At 29.9% G+C, this 14058-nt stretch overlaps 1 protein-coding gene across 4 annotated transcripts in view; it reads right to left on the reverse strand.

The window, feature by feature from the left end:
* The window catches only part of LOC129958936 (leucine-rich repeat-containing protein 24-like), a 214797-nt gene extending 201836 nt beyond the window's left edge, over positions 1–12961 (reverse strand). For all 4 annotated transcript variants that reach the window (XM_056071683.1, XM_056071686.1, XM_056071684.1 and 1 more), the window contains exon 1: positions 12714–12961. The gene's annotated coding sequence lies outside the window, so the exon portion shown is untranslated. The remainder of the gene's footprint in view (positions 1–12713) is intronic.
* Positions 12962–14058: the final 1097 nt, after the last annotated feature.

The raw sequence follows: 14058 nt of genomic DNA on the forward strand, positions 1-14058 counted from the left end.
TGAGTGAAGATTTTGTACAGATTTCATTTCCTTACTTTTCTACCATTCAAAACGTTATTATTTGTATTCATTTAATCGGATGTATTATGAGTTAATTTAAAACAATTCTGTTGAAAAGAAGACAAGAGAAAATTTTAATTAGTACGGAGAATGTGATAATGGAATTCAAAATATTGTTTCAAAGCAGTTCGATGCTTCAATCATTGTCACATTTTCATAGCATAAAAATATATGTATTCATTCATTCTCATTAGATAAATAAAATAATTAAGAAAAATGCATTCGTTTAACAAGCAGCAATATTAACAAGAAGTGAAATATTAGACACGCATCAATTTATCAAAGATGGCTACAATAAAATACTTGAGCAAGGAGGATATATATATATATAAAAAAAAAATTGCTTTCAAAAAGTTTGAAGACGATGACAAATACCTACTTTTTGTTTATAATAGTGATATTAAAAATTAAACAGAGACAAACTAAACGTAGGAGCTACTGGAATAACAGCAATCGGATATACCTAGCGTAATTCGAATAATAAGAACATCAAAATTCCTGGAGGAAAAAATCTCAAGAATTTGTTTAAACCCAGCATTCGACTATAAACACAGCCAATATCACATCTGTCTTATATGAATTCCAAGACACCCCCCAAAAAATCCCCCCCCAAAAAAAAAGGAAAAGAAAAGAAAAGAAAGAAAAAAAGCAAAACACACACACACACAAAAAAAAGCAACCCCAGACTTGAATCGCGCTTGCATCATACCCTTCCCCCTTCCCCGGATACGGACAGAAGAACGCTTCCTGCCTGCTTTTATCGCACGAAAAACCACTCAAAGAGTATCTCAAAGGTCACATACCTCTTCAACAACCAACGTTACTTCACCCACAAACAGAGCTGGGTTAACAGTAATTCGGGTCAGTGAATTTGAATGCCATAGCATTAACTCGATTAAATACGTCTACAGTCCAGTTGAATATTAGAAATTTAATTGCGATCTGTGAAGTTTAGTAAGAGGTCAATAATGTTTACACTTTTTTTTTTTTTTTTGCTTTTGTTTGATTTTCCCGTTTGACTAACAGAAGCATGGCTAAACCAGCCTTGATAGCTAATACATTTAAGAGTAGGCCAAGAAAAACAGGGAGAGACGAGATTTTATTAATTGCACTTGGAAGTCCAGTTTCATAATACACATTGAACTACGATCTCCGACAGTCGATGTTTGCGCTCTAATAAACTTCCCCTCTCGGAAAAAATCCCTTCACTTCACAGTTGAGGGTAGAAAGCTCAAGAATAGGCCAATCACACAACTAATGAAAAAAGCAGAGAAATTTATTAATTGCTGTAGTTTCGCTTTGTAAGCGAACAAACCTTTTAATCCTTGTAACAACAGAAAATTGATAAATGAGGGGAGAAAGGGAGTCAAAGAGTTTGGAGGAGAAAAAACAAATAATAAGCTTCGGTGGGTTGATTAAAATCCACGTAATGGATGAATGAAGTGGACTTCTGAACCTTCCTTTTGTTCATGTCATCCAATTTAATTAACCGATTCTATTATGCTCATTTTTATCTGGAGGTACCCATACCACAGCAGTTCAAAGATTCCAAAAGTGTAATCAATAAATACTCTCCAGTTTCTATGTTAATCTTCAGCTGCAATAATTGATATGCATAAAAAAATTAAAGAGTAAGCTCATCGTTGATTGAGGACATTGTATTTAAAGGTGTTTGAAGATCCACATTTTTCAGTACTGTTCCTGAAAGATAATGAATGTTGGAATATTTATCATCAAAAATTAGAAGCGATTTCTAGAACACAATAAACCAAGGATAGGATGCATTTTGTAAAATACAATTTTAATCAATAGAATCGTAAAATCATACGTTTAAAAAAAGATAAAATTAATGACAAATGTATTTTGTCATATATTTTAAACTAGGAACATTTGTCTTTTTAAAATTGGGGAAAAATATTCAGATATTAACAGGAAGGATTCTGAATCTGGATTTAACTGCTTTATAAAGGGGAAGAAGTTAATTATGCATACAAGTAAAATGATATAATATATCGAAATAATATTATTCATTAATGTTTAACTAGTGATTTCACTGCTAATTTGGAATAACGAAAATACTATTGCACAGATTAAAATTCAAGAATAATGGGAACTATTAAAGAAGAATAAAAAATTAATAATATGGATTTTTTTATGCCCTTTAAATGGGGAAGTCAGGAAATACTTTAATTCCATTCCTTTTGAAGCCCCAGGTTATCATGAAAAATAATCTTATCTAACGCATTATTTAACTTTATTAAGGTAGGTAGTAAACTCATTTTAACCAGTTAGCATTAGAAGGTTCAATATTAATAATACAATAAAGTTTAATTGATATATATATATATATATATATATATATATATATATATATATATATATATATATATATATATATATATATTCTATCTTTCTATTCCTCAAAACCTTTTTATTATATTCAAACTGGAACAAAATATATGGCCGAGTTGTATTTTCTCCTTAAACTAGACAAATATTAACTGCAATACAGTCAGATGCACTACGTAAAATATCCAGTACTTGTGTTATGACGAAAATTATTATAACAGATAAATTAATCTAATTTTAACTTTTTACAAAAAGAAAGTCAAAGAGATAAAACCCAATAGTTTGAAAACTAAAGTTTTAGTTATCAGTATTAGCAGTTAAATTATTAGTTAAAGTTAATTTTAGTTTTATTTTTCCATGGTTTAGGCATTTAAAGGGTATAAAAACTTAATTGAAATATAACAAATCATATGAATGCTAAAAACAAAGTAAGGCTTGTAAAATATACATTTCATTTTTGTAAACTGCCCGATGAACAAATGATTGCAATCGATCATTAATTGTAAAGGAACATTTCAACCTTGAAGTAGATGCTGAATAAAAGAAGCGTTGTTGTTGCTTCGAATGGCACTTGCCGTGGACAGGATTGCTGACAAAGTCTGCGATTTTTAACCTTTGGGAGTGTCTCTTGTTTTTAGTAGCGCCAACAAGCGCCAAGAGCACGTCTTAGTTACGCACGCATCACATTCACTTGCACAATCCCCTTTTACAAGGCGGCACATTCAAACATCTCACAGAGAAAACAGATGAAGAACAACCATGCCCGAACCGGGAGTCGAACCCAGGACACGGGTGATGACGCGCTACCCCTATGCCACGACGCTGTAAAAGAAACGTAATAATAAACATGATATTCTATTCATTTGTTTCCCTCACAAATCTAAAAATTTTTTTAAAAAGTAAAAAACAGCCCCGAGAGTCAAATTCCAGACGCCTGAAAATTAACTTCTTTTATCGAAAGTGAAGAAGTGATGTAACAATATAATATTAGTAGTACTGTTTAAAAGACCAAATAGCTAGTGAAATTAAAGTGATCTGTCAGTTCTTCGAAAAAAATTATGATTAACTAATTATTGAAATTTGCATCGAAGCATGTTCTAACTTATGCCCCAAAAAAGCAATACATGTTAATCATTTTGAAAGACAAAAAAAAAAAAAAAAAAAAAAAGTAATAAAGATTTGGATATTAAAAAAATATTTAATCAAATTCGCCGCATTTTCTCTCAAAATCATTCAGGCTGAAAATATCAATAAGTTTTATCACAAGCGGATCTACTTTCATACATATTAACAGATCACGTTTCATTTATTGAATGTCTAGAATGAATTAAAAAGAAATAAAGATACAAATTACTCAGAAAGTGCTTACACTTTTGAAAAATATTATATATATATATATCCGCTTGTGATATATATAAATATATATATATATATATAGAGAGAGAGAGAGAGAGAGAGAAACAGAAAAAAAAATGTATTTGATGTCATTGCTGTTTTAATCCACGGCCGAAATAATATTGTATAGAGACTAATTAGCTAGTATTTATGAAAACTTGGATGCGTGAACTTGTAAAACTTGAATGCATGTTCGATATGTAATTTCTTAATTTATATTATTGGAAATTAATTAATGAAATGTATGAAAATTATGCAGTTATAAACAAAAACAACAAAAAAAAAATCTCTAAAACTTTCTAAAACAGTCATTGAGGTGTTTTTTATTTTTTGTATTCAATTCCCTTAACGAATTCATTTATTTTTAGATGGCGTTATGGCGAAAAAAAAATGTTTGCTATTTCATTATTTGAGACGATTTGATAAAAACATTTCCAATGCTTGCCTCAATCAAAAACATTCATTCTCATTCATTGATTTTAATCACAAATATCGAGAGAAAGGGAGGAACCACGATTGCAATTATTGCAGGGAGGAAATGACGCATTATCATTAACATCTCAATGCGTACATTATAGAAACACGGTCTTGTATACTTGAAGCCTTGTTTGATAATTAACTCTGCATTAATAAACTATAAGAGTTCTAAGGATGTAGTTTCGAGGTCTCTTAGAGTCCATTTACAATCTAGGAGATTCTCAGACTAACTGTATGAACCGGGGCGAATCAAACTCAATCAACAACGCACGATTAAATACTGAAGATACAAGGCCAAATTGGTCTCAGATTTTGAGCAATCTAAAATTATTTTCATTCCATATCAAAATATAGGAAGATGAAAAAAGGCTAAGCATGTGCGTGTGTGTGTGTAGAAAGCTTGATTTTGAAGGAGGAATAAATATTGATACACATGTAAAGAGCATTAAATGAAAACAACAATTCACACAAAAAGAAAACTTTTACTAGCAACTTCAAGAACAAGAAAAAAGACCATGATCTACATACAAGATGCCGGATCTGAGAAGTCAAAAGAAAGAGGTTATTTTACTTCTTAATCTTAATAACATGGATGAATATTGTCTACTTCAAATCAATCATACTTTAATTCAATTTTCAGTTCTACAATTAGAACAAATTCTTCCGTCAACAACAATTGACATTTTCGGATTTACAAACAAACTAATTTTGATTTCTCAAATGATTCAAATTTAAATGTGATCAATAACAAACTCATTACATAAAGGATAGATTTTACCAAATTTATGCTATTTAAATTTTGCATAATTTTGAAAAGAAAATTCTTCAAAAATATGAGCCTATATAAATCTAGATGTATGTCATTTTTCATTTTTATCAAAAATATTTAATATCACAGTTAAAAAAATGTTTTCAAAAAAAAAAAGATTCCAGGCTATCTTTCCCAGATGGGAGGGAATTTCAAGACATATAATTTGCTATTTTTAAAAAAAATAACAGAATTCACAACAAAAATCAAAGTTATTGTTAAATTCAACAAACATGAAATCAAAAACTTATTTATTTCTTGAAAATTTCAGAAACATTAACAAATGCCATTTAAATAAATCATCCAGGCAGAAACTGTAATGACAATGTTACAAATGACTCTATCAAATGAAACAAAATTCTTTCAATGTGTAATTTCCATGTCCTTTAACGCTGACGAATACTACGATGCAACAATCTCATTTAGAGAATATCTCCCTGACTATCGTTTGACGGCGAAATGATGCAATGCAAGAACCAAGGAAAAATAAATTAGGAACGCAATCAAAGGGAGTGTTGTCCATAATATGCTAAATGGATCCACCTTACTCTGCTAACGCCCAGCTCTTGCTTTGTCCACTGTCGTAAAACGTCGTGACTGTTTCATTTTCCAGATGTCATTGTTCTGCTTACTTCCTCTCTCCTTTACACCAGACAGTTCTTCAGAAGTCAGTCTTTCTCCATGTCAGGGACATTGCACAACTCCACAGCACAGACTAACAGTTTCCGGAAGATTAACATTCTTTGAATTCTACTTGAAACAACTGACGTTCACTCTCGAGGAGAATAAAGTACGAGTGATATACTTCGGATTAATGGAAATACTTGACGCTTGAACAGAGGCAAAGGTAAATGGAAATTGACTCCACTTCACTAGTGGAAAATATGAAAGTAGTGGAAATAGAACTTCTGACGAAGGGCGTGCATCATCAAGTTGGGGACTTCCGGCAATTCAAAACTATTCTAAAGAGCTTTGTTGTAAATGCGCATACATTTTGGGGTACATGCATTCGAGTGTGATATTACTTATAATATCATAAGTGAATTATATTCAGTCCCAAAGAGAGAATCAGAAAAGAAAAAGACTTCATAGGAAGAAGTGTTAGAGGGTCCGGAAAATATTTCCTGATTGGTAATACATATCAAATTCTTGAGAAAGGAGTCCATTTGCAACATTTTCCCAATTGTATAAAATATAGTCTTGGGCTGTCAGCATAACTTATAATCATAAAATGGGCCATTTTGAGAGAAAGGAGATTTTTAAAGCATACCTGAATTTAATGTAGGTCGAAAAAAGAAACGTGATCATAAATTACTGTTTATTTAAAATTGTATGGATGAGATATCAATAATTTTTCCCAGCAGATAAGTACTGGGTAAATGCTTCAACATTGAACCACAAAGATTTTAATAAATCCATGAAAAAATATCTCTTCATTTTAATGAGCCAGTAGATAATTATAAATACCTATTTTTATGTATGAAACTGTGTAAGATAAATAAATTTATTGTGAATGCGGGAAGATAAATAAACGTGTTACATTTGGAAGTAGAAAGACATCACGCATGCCATCACTTATAAATAAGAAAGAGCGGAAAACGCTTTTCTATTTCGCAATATTAGATGGATCGCTTATTCACAGTTTAAAGGTTAAATTACGTTAAAAGCTCCTTAAGAGTTTTTTTGATTAGAACTAATTAACAAACTAAATGTGAAACTTTTTGACCCCTACTGTGATAAAAAATGATCCGGAATGTTTCATTTTAAATATATCTCTACTATATATTGTCTGCAAACTTTTATCAAACATTTTTACAACTTTTATAAGCATATGGAAATAGTCAGGAATTTATTTCACTTTATCGTCTAAAAATAGTTTGTCTTCAATGAAATAAGAATTTTAATTCAGTTGATTTTCCGAAACAGCGAATATTATTGAGAAAAGACATGCATTAAATTTCAACACGCAATGAAATTGCTGCTACAAAAACATTTGAAATATTGAGAAAGCTTTTAAAGACGACTGTTTTATCAATAAAAATCAGTATTTGATTGGTATAAAGAGTGTAAGATAGAAGAGAGTCCATTGTAGATGATTCTTGATCTGATAGACCATCCACTTCGATTAATAATCAAGATATCGATAGGATGAGAAAATCTGTGCTTAGTGATAGTCGTTTGACATTAAGAAACATTACTGAAGAAATTCATGAGATTCACGAAATTTTTACCAATAGATTAATACATTCTGTATTACACCACCATTCCAAGTACATTTGATCACAATAGTAAATTAAAAATACCGAAGGAATGAGAAAACATGCTTTTAGTAAACTATAGTATGCTTTTACAAGAAAGGATGGGTTCCCTCAAGCAACAATGTATTCTTATACCGAAATAATTAATTTTGAAAAGAATACATTATATCAGCACAAACATGTTTTCAAGAGCTTAAGATAAATCTTTATCAAACAATTTCTCATTTTAGAGCCTCACTGGAGTCACTAAACCATTGTTTATGATTTCTTAAATTCGAAAACTTTGAAATACGATAATTGAACTTCAAAAATGTACAAATAAATTTGTATGATTAGATTTCAAAAAATAGATTTCTGGAAGTATAGGACACAATCGAATTGGAATTGGAATATTGAGTGACTTAATATACAGTGTCTGATTAAAAGCATTCGGACAACTACACATTTCTGAACAGAAATTTGATTCATCTGCTAAAAGATCGGATTTCTTTTCTATAAAGTATCTGAGGGTTCAACTGGAACGTCTTATTTTATATAGATCATATCACCCGACATTGATGACAGAGCTTTCTAATATTCTTTAAGAACAATGATGTACAATTCTCGCAGAAACCTTTCAAGTCTTTAGAGGATAGCCTTTCTCATATAGAAGATGCTTTCATTGCGGTAAATGGTGGTTCCACTTCATATTAGTACCTAAAGCATTTGAAGCAAAGCAAAGCATAAAGGTGTCCGAATTTTAATCAGGCAGTTAAGCAATATTACAGTTCCAATATTAGTACTAATAATATCAATAACGAAGTAAAATTTTCTTTATTCATATATAATGTCTAATTTATTAAATTTAAGTTCTTAAGTAATTTTTTTAAATTTAAGTTCTTATTAAAAAAATTATAAAATATGAACTATATTGATTTTTTCCACATATTTGCATCTTTATGAAGCTACAGTTATTATCTCTTTGAGATAATAAATGTAACTGCCAACAATTTAAAGGCTTGTTTAAGCTCTTTTATAGTTGGAATTTTTAGTTTCATTTCATAAGTAAATACCTTCAAACTCAACGGACTCAGGTTTTTCTGCTTTAGCATCCCAAACCATTTTGAGAAAATGGCAAAGACACTCGAAATCTATGTGAAATTTTAGGATACCCCAAGTAGAATGAAAACATAATGTCTTCCAATAAAGTGCTAGAGCAATCCCTTAGTAAGAGTGTGATTAATTAACCATTGCTAGGATATCAAGAGCAGTTATAGAAATACAGAGAACGTTACAAAAAATTCATCGAAAGTTTCCAGCATCTCATTTGAAAAATACTTTTTTATGAGCAAGTGTTACTTTAATAGAGCTTAATGGCCCAAGATATTTTACTCTCACTTTTTTTTATTTTAATCTTTTTATAAAAGGTGCTCAAATTATCGGCACTTTTTCTCCTTATGGATGAGAGGGAAAAAATGCATTTACTGGTTGTTAACAGGTGAAAATTTACAGCCGCCTTTGGAAATTCAGTCTTTAAAATTCGATGTCAAATTGATTTTTAAAGGAGATAGAAAAAGAAAAGAATTATTAAATAAATTTTCCGAGTCTATATTAAAATTTTTTAATGTTGAACTGCCATATTTGTGAAAGAAGTCTGATACTTTTCACCGTAAATCATTAACGATGCTGATGAAGTACGCTTTATATGTCGGACTTCATCCAATACAGTAACTAATACACTTATTTTTTTATGTATATAAAAATTTCGCTTGCATGAAATAATCCCGAATTTCTGATATTTACCCAGTTTCCGGAATTGGAATTTTTGGAGTAATATTTGCTTTCGTTGATGTGAAACAGTGTCGATAGATGCTTTCTTAGAAAAGTTCACCTTTATTCAGCGACTCGATTGAAACACGCTTGCTTATTTCTTTCTAAAATGACATCCTTCCTTCATCCATCATCACATTCCATATTCTTACAATAAACCTTTACGAACGCAGACTGAAATTTTGAATCAAACTAAAATATATCATTGGATTTTTTTCCCTCTCCTGAGAACTAATATTCGGAATAAGAAACAATTACTTAAAGGAAAAGGTAATCAATAGGCACTATCATTTGTGCGCGAGAGAAAAAAAATAGCTATCCAATGTTTTCAAGAGTAAGACATAATTTTTTGCTAGTTTAAAAAATTACGTGACTGTAGATAAATTATTTATAAAGTTTTGTTTTATTTTATGAAAAACTGGTTTCTGAACATTTTGCTTTCTATTTTCTGTCGAATATTATTTTTATTGTCATAGAAAAAAAATTTTTTTTAAATAATATATCTTTAGAAATTACACAAATACAATGATTCCTTGTTTTATGCGACACAATTCAAATCGATGCAATAAAAAAAATTATTACCAAAATAAATATGCACATCGAATTATCACGATTCATTATAAAAATAGATACCAAGGAGTTAAATTAAATGGTTACTTTCATACAGTAAGGACTTAAACTTACTGATTTTTATAAAATATGATCAGGAAAATGCTATTGCATATTCAGAAACATAATTTAAGACATGCTTACTTCGAATGACTTACATAAGGACCACATAATACGTGAAAAATCATAATACAGTATATTGTCTTCCTTTTTTCTTGTCAACGTTTTTGAGTAAGATACGAAAATATATTACTTAAAATAAGAATTTAATTTTGTCTTTAAAGCAATTACAATAAAAATTAAAATAAAACCGCCTCGTGATGAAATTTTTAACATTTACATTCCAGTGATTCTATTTAATATTTTTGCGTTTAAAAGAATAAAAATAATGAATAAAAACATAAAGCTTTTTTATTAGTAACACATACTAAAATAAATCTTCCACTTAAAGTTTGCGCCTTTTTCCGACAAAAGTAAATATAATTAGTCTAGAGCCCATTTAATCGCATGATTGAAGATACATTTTTTTTTTTTTTTTTTTTTACTACATAAAATCTTAAAGTTACAAAATAATACTTTGCCTTCGTCATTTGAGTTCATCCATTTCTTAATTAAACTTAGAAGATAAAATTTTATCAAAAAGTACATTTACATTAAAAAAAACATCTTTAGAGGCGTGGGAGGCATTACTTTAACATAAAACAACATTTACATTGAGCTAAAAAATGATTATTCAAATGAGAGCAAAAGTAATTGAATTGTCATTCTCGCGAGAGTGCCGAAAGCGAAACGTTCCTATCATCTCCGATTTAATACAAACAACAGGTATATTTCATTTAAGAAAAGGTCATTAGCAGACTATCTAAGGTCATTTTTATAAGGCATATCAAATACTATAATGCTCATAAGCCCTTCTTTCGAGGAGAATTCATTTTTGGCTCTTTATTCATCTCGAATTTAAAAAAGAAACTCGAAAGAGATAACGAATCACTCTAACTAAATAGAAAGACTTTCTTTAACTAACACTCTTTTTGAATTTATCCAATCGAATAATAGGTAATGATCAATTTCAAGGAAACCTTAGCGAATACGCTTTGTTTACTTACTAATTATCATTTAGTCCTATGATGATGGGAGCAAAAGTGGAAAAAAAAAAGAATGAAGATGTTTAAGAATGAAGTTCTTTTCATATTATTGATATTTCAGCTATCGTATTCATTATTTTTAGAGTTCTTCAGATGAAAATAATTATTACAGATCTTCCAAATTCCTTCTACATTTAGTTATTTAATCTTGTGATATCTTAGAGGAATGTCATAGGTCAGCATAAATTACTAATATACCTATGGATATGTTGAGCTCATTAAATTGCGGAAAAAAAAAAAAAGGGTTTCAGAAATAATGCATTTTTAGAAAGCATTTGCAACTTAATTCCTCCTTCCAGATAAGAATAAAACAATATATTTACAAAAATCAGAATGTCCTGAAATGAATTCCGAAATTAACTCTCAAAATAATTTTTTGATAAATTTATCATTTTAATTTTCATATTTAGGAAAAATTATGATCGAATTCAAAAATAATCATTACAAACTGAGATTTTACCTGTAGTCTTCTCCCTTACTTCATGCGGTTGCGATCTTGTAGCCTAAATGCACAATAGACATTTTAATTCTATGAAAATTGCCCCGAAATTATGATTGTTAACTGAAAAGGGTGCGTATAATGCCAGTAACGCGAGATTATTTTGTTATGAACTCAAAGCATGTTTGTTGCAACGGCATGTACTGAATTCATAACAAAATAATCATCAAAAGAAAAATAAATTATGCCTATATCAAATTTATATAACGAAAATACTAGAAACTCTTAAACATCTCAAGGACCTTCATCCAAAATAAGGCAAATGATATTTTTAGATAAAACTTTATAGGAAAACTTCCAATAAAAATATGATGCAAGAAGTATAAAAGCAAGTAATAAGGAAACCATTGAAATATGACTCTTTTTTTTGCTTAAAATTTAATGAACATACAAAAAGTAAATGTTGGATTAGACTACATAAATGAAATTCTATATGTTGAATATAACGGACTCTAAAGGCTAATTGGAAATTTATTATTTGAAGATATTATTATTAATAAGGTAGAGTGAATTAAGACTCCATAAAGAAACGTTATTATCCTAATTATAAGTACTGCAGAAAAACAAGACCTTTAATAATGGGAATTATGTTTAGAAAAATTTTAAATAAATTTAAATAACTCCTATTGTATTTGTTCAAATAATAATCACTTTATGTTATTAAATAATAACAATCACTTTTTTTTTTATTTTTTGTACACTGAAAACTCAAAGAACATTATATAGCTTGTGTATGCATAATATATATATATATATATATATATATATATATATATATATATATATATATATATATATATATTTCATAACAAAGCATAATATGCTTAAGGTTGAAATCAGTATGTCATATAGCATAGAAAAAAAAAATGGAGGTTATAGTAAGTACCTTAACTCCCAACTAATGGGCAAGAAACACCTCATGGAGAAAAGTTATGTTTAACATTTAAAATGCGCATTCTTTCAATTTTTAACTCGCGCCGGACAAACCGACGATTTCAATTCAATTACATTCAATTCAATTCAATTAGAAAGAGAGGAAAAAAAAAATGCGCGTAAAAATTAAAGGTGCGAGCAAGAAATATAAATAACAAAAACCAGAAAGCGATCGGCTCGAAGAAAACGATGCAGCCAGTGAAAGACGAAAATAACCCGTTTTTAGATTTTATAAAATGAAATATTTTTAAGCAAATCAGATTTCAAAAATTAAATGACCACAAAAAATAAAATTAATTGTATCGTGCACATGAAAATCAGGTAAAAAAAGTTTTACTTTGCAAAATTTTTATTGTATGAAAAAAACTTACATTTTGCTGAGAGGAACTAACTTCCGATATTCTTCTCAAATCTAATCCAGTAATGAAGCAAGGCGCGAGATTTGTCCCGCATGTCAAAGTAGCCAAAACGAGTTCAGCCTTTTAACAAATCGTCGAAAGAAACATCAGTCACCATAGCTCGGCACGTACGAGGATTAAAAGAGCTGCCTTCACCAGAGCTAGCACACGCTCTTATTATTCGTAACACCAAAAACGTTTCGCCACGGCCACCTACGTTCACGGCCCACCCAAATCTGGCGTTCTTTCCGCCAATAGCTACTACCCGAGAACACGGTTGCAACCCTAGCCGTCGCACTTTTGGCGACTTTCTCTTCCGTTAGGCGGAATCACGGCATTGTTTTTTTCCCTCTCCTTATTTTTGTTTCGAGTGTTAGGGAAGAAAACGAAATGATAACATCTACTATTCTCATATGGCCGACTGGTTTTGATTTCAGATCGAAAAAAATGTGAAATATGTTGCTCTCAGACCGAAATGCGCTCTATAAATGAATGTGTATTATTTTACAATGCTTGATGAAAAACAAAAGGCAACTAACAGCCCTTTACTGTAAGATGAAATAGTCTAGCGTTGAAATGGGTGATACTTTTTCAAAAAGGTACATTTCATTCAGACATTGTTAGTAAGCACTCGGCACTGAGATGACAATTTTTAGCCAAGAAAATTTGTTGCACTCGTTTCATAAATATTTTACTGCAATTATTTTTTGAGAAATAATCTACCGCTCTCCTTATTCTAATGAGGATGATGACGTCTTATATTACACATACGGTAAAAGTTGCATCGGATGCAAGTCCGTAAAATTCCTGAGAAAAATTCATGATGGGTAATAAATATCAAATTCTTGAGAAATGAGTCCATATGCAGCATTTTCCCAATTGTTGAATAAAATGTATTCTTGGACTGTCAGCATAACTTATGACTTAAACTCATAATCATAAAATGGGCCATTTTGAGAGAAAGGAGATTTTTAAAGGATATCTGAATATAATGTAGGTCGAAAAGAGAAATGTGATCATTAATTAGTGTTTTTTTAATTCTATAGATGAGATATCAATAATTTTTCCCTATAGATCAGCCAAGTTTTTAACAAATCCCTGAAACAAAACTATCTTTCTTCTAATGACCCAATAGATAATATTAAACACCTATTTTTATGTATGAAACCGTTTAAGATAAATAAATTTATTGCAAATGCGGGAAGATAAATAAACGTGTTACATGTGGAAGAAGAAAGAGATCACGCATGTCATCACTAATAAATAAGAATGACCGAGAAACGCTTTTCTATTTCACAATATTAGATGAACCACCTAT

The sequence above is a fragment of the Argiope bruennichi genome, chromosome X1 (genome assembly GCF_947563725.1).
Source record: "Argiope bruennichi chromosome X1, qqArgBrue1.1, whole genome shotgun sequence".
Taxonomy (NCBI): domain Eukaryota; kingdom Metazoa; phylum Arthropoda; class Arachnida; order Araneae; family Araneidae; genus Argiope; species Argiope bruennichi.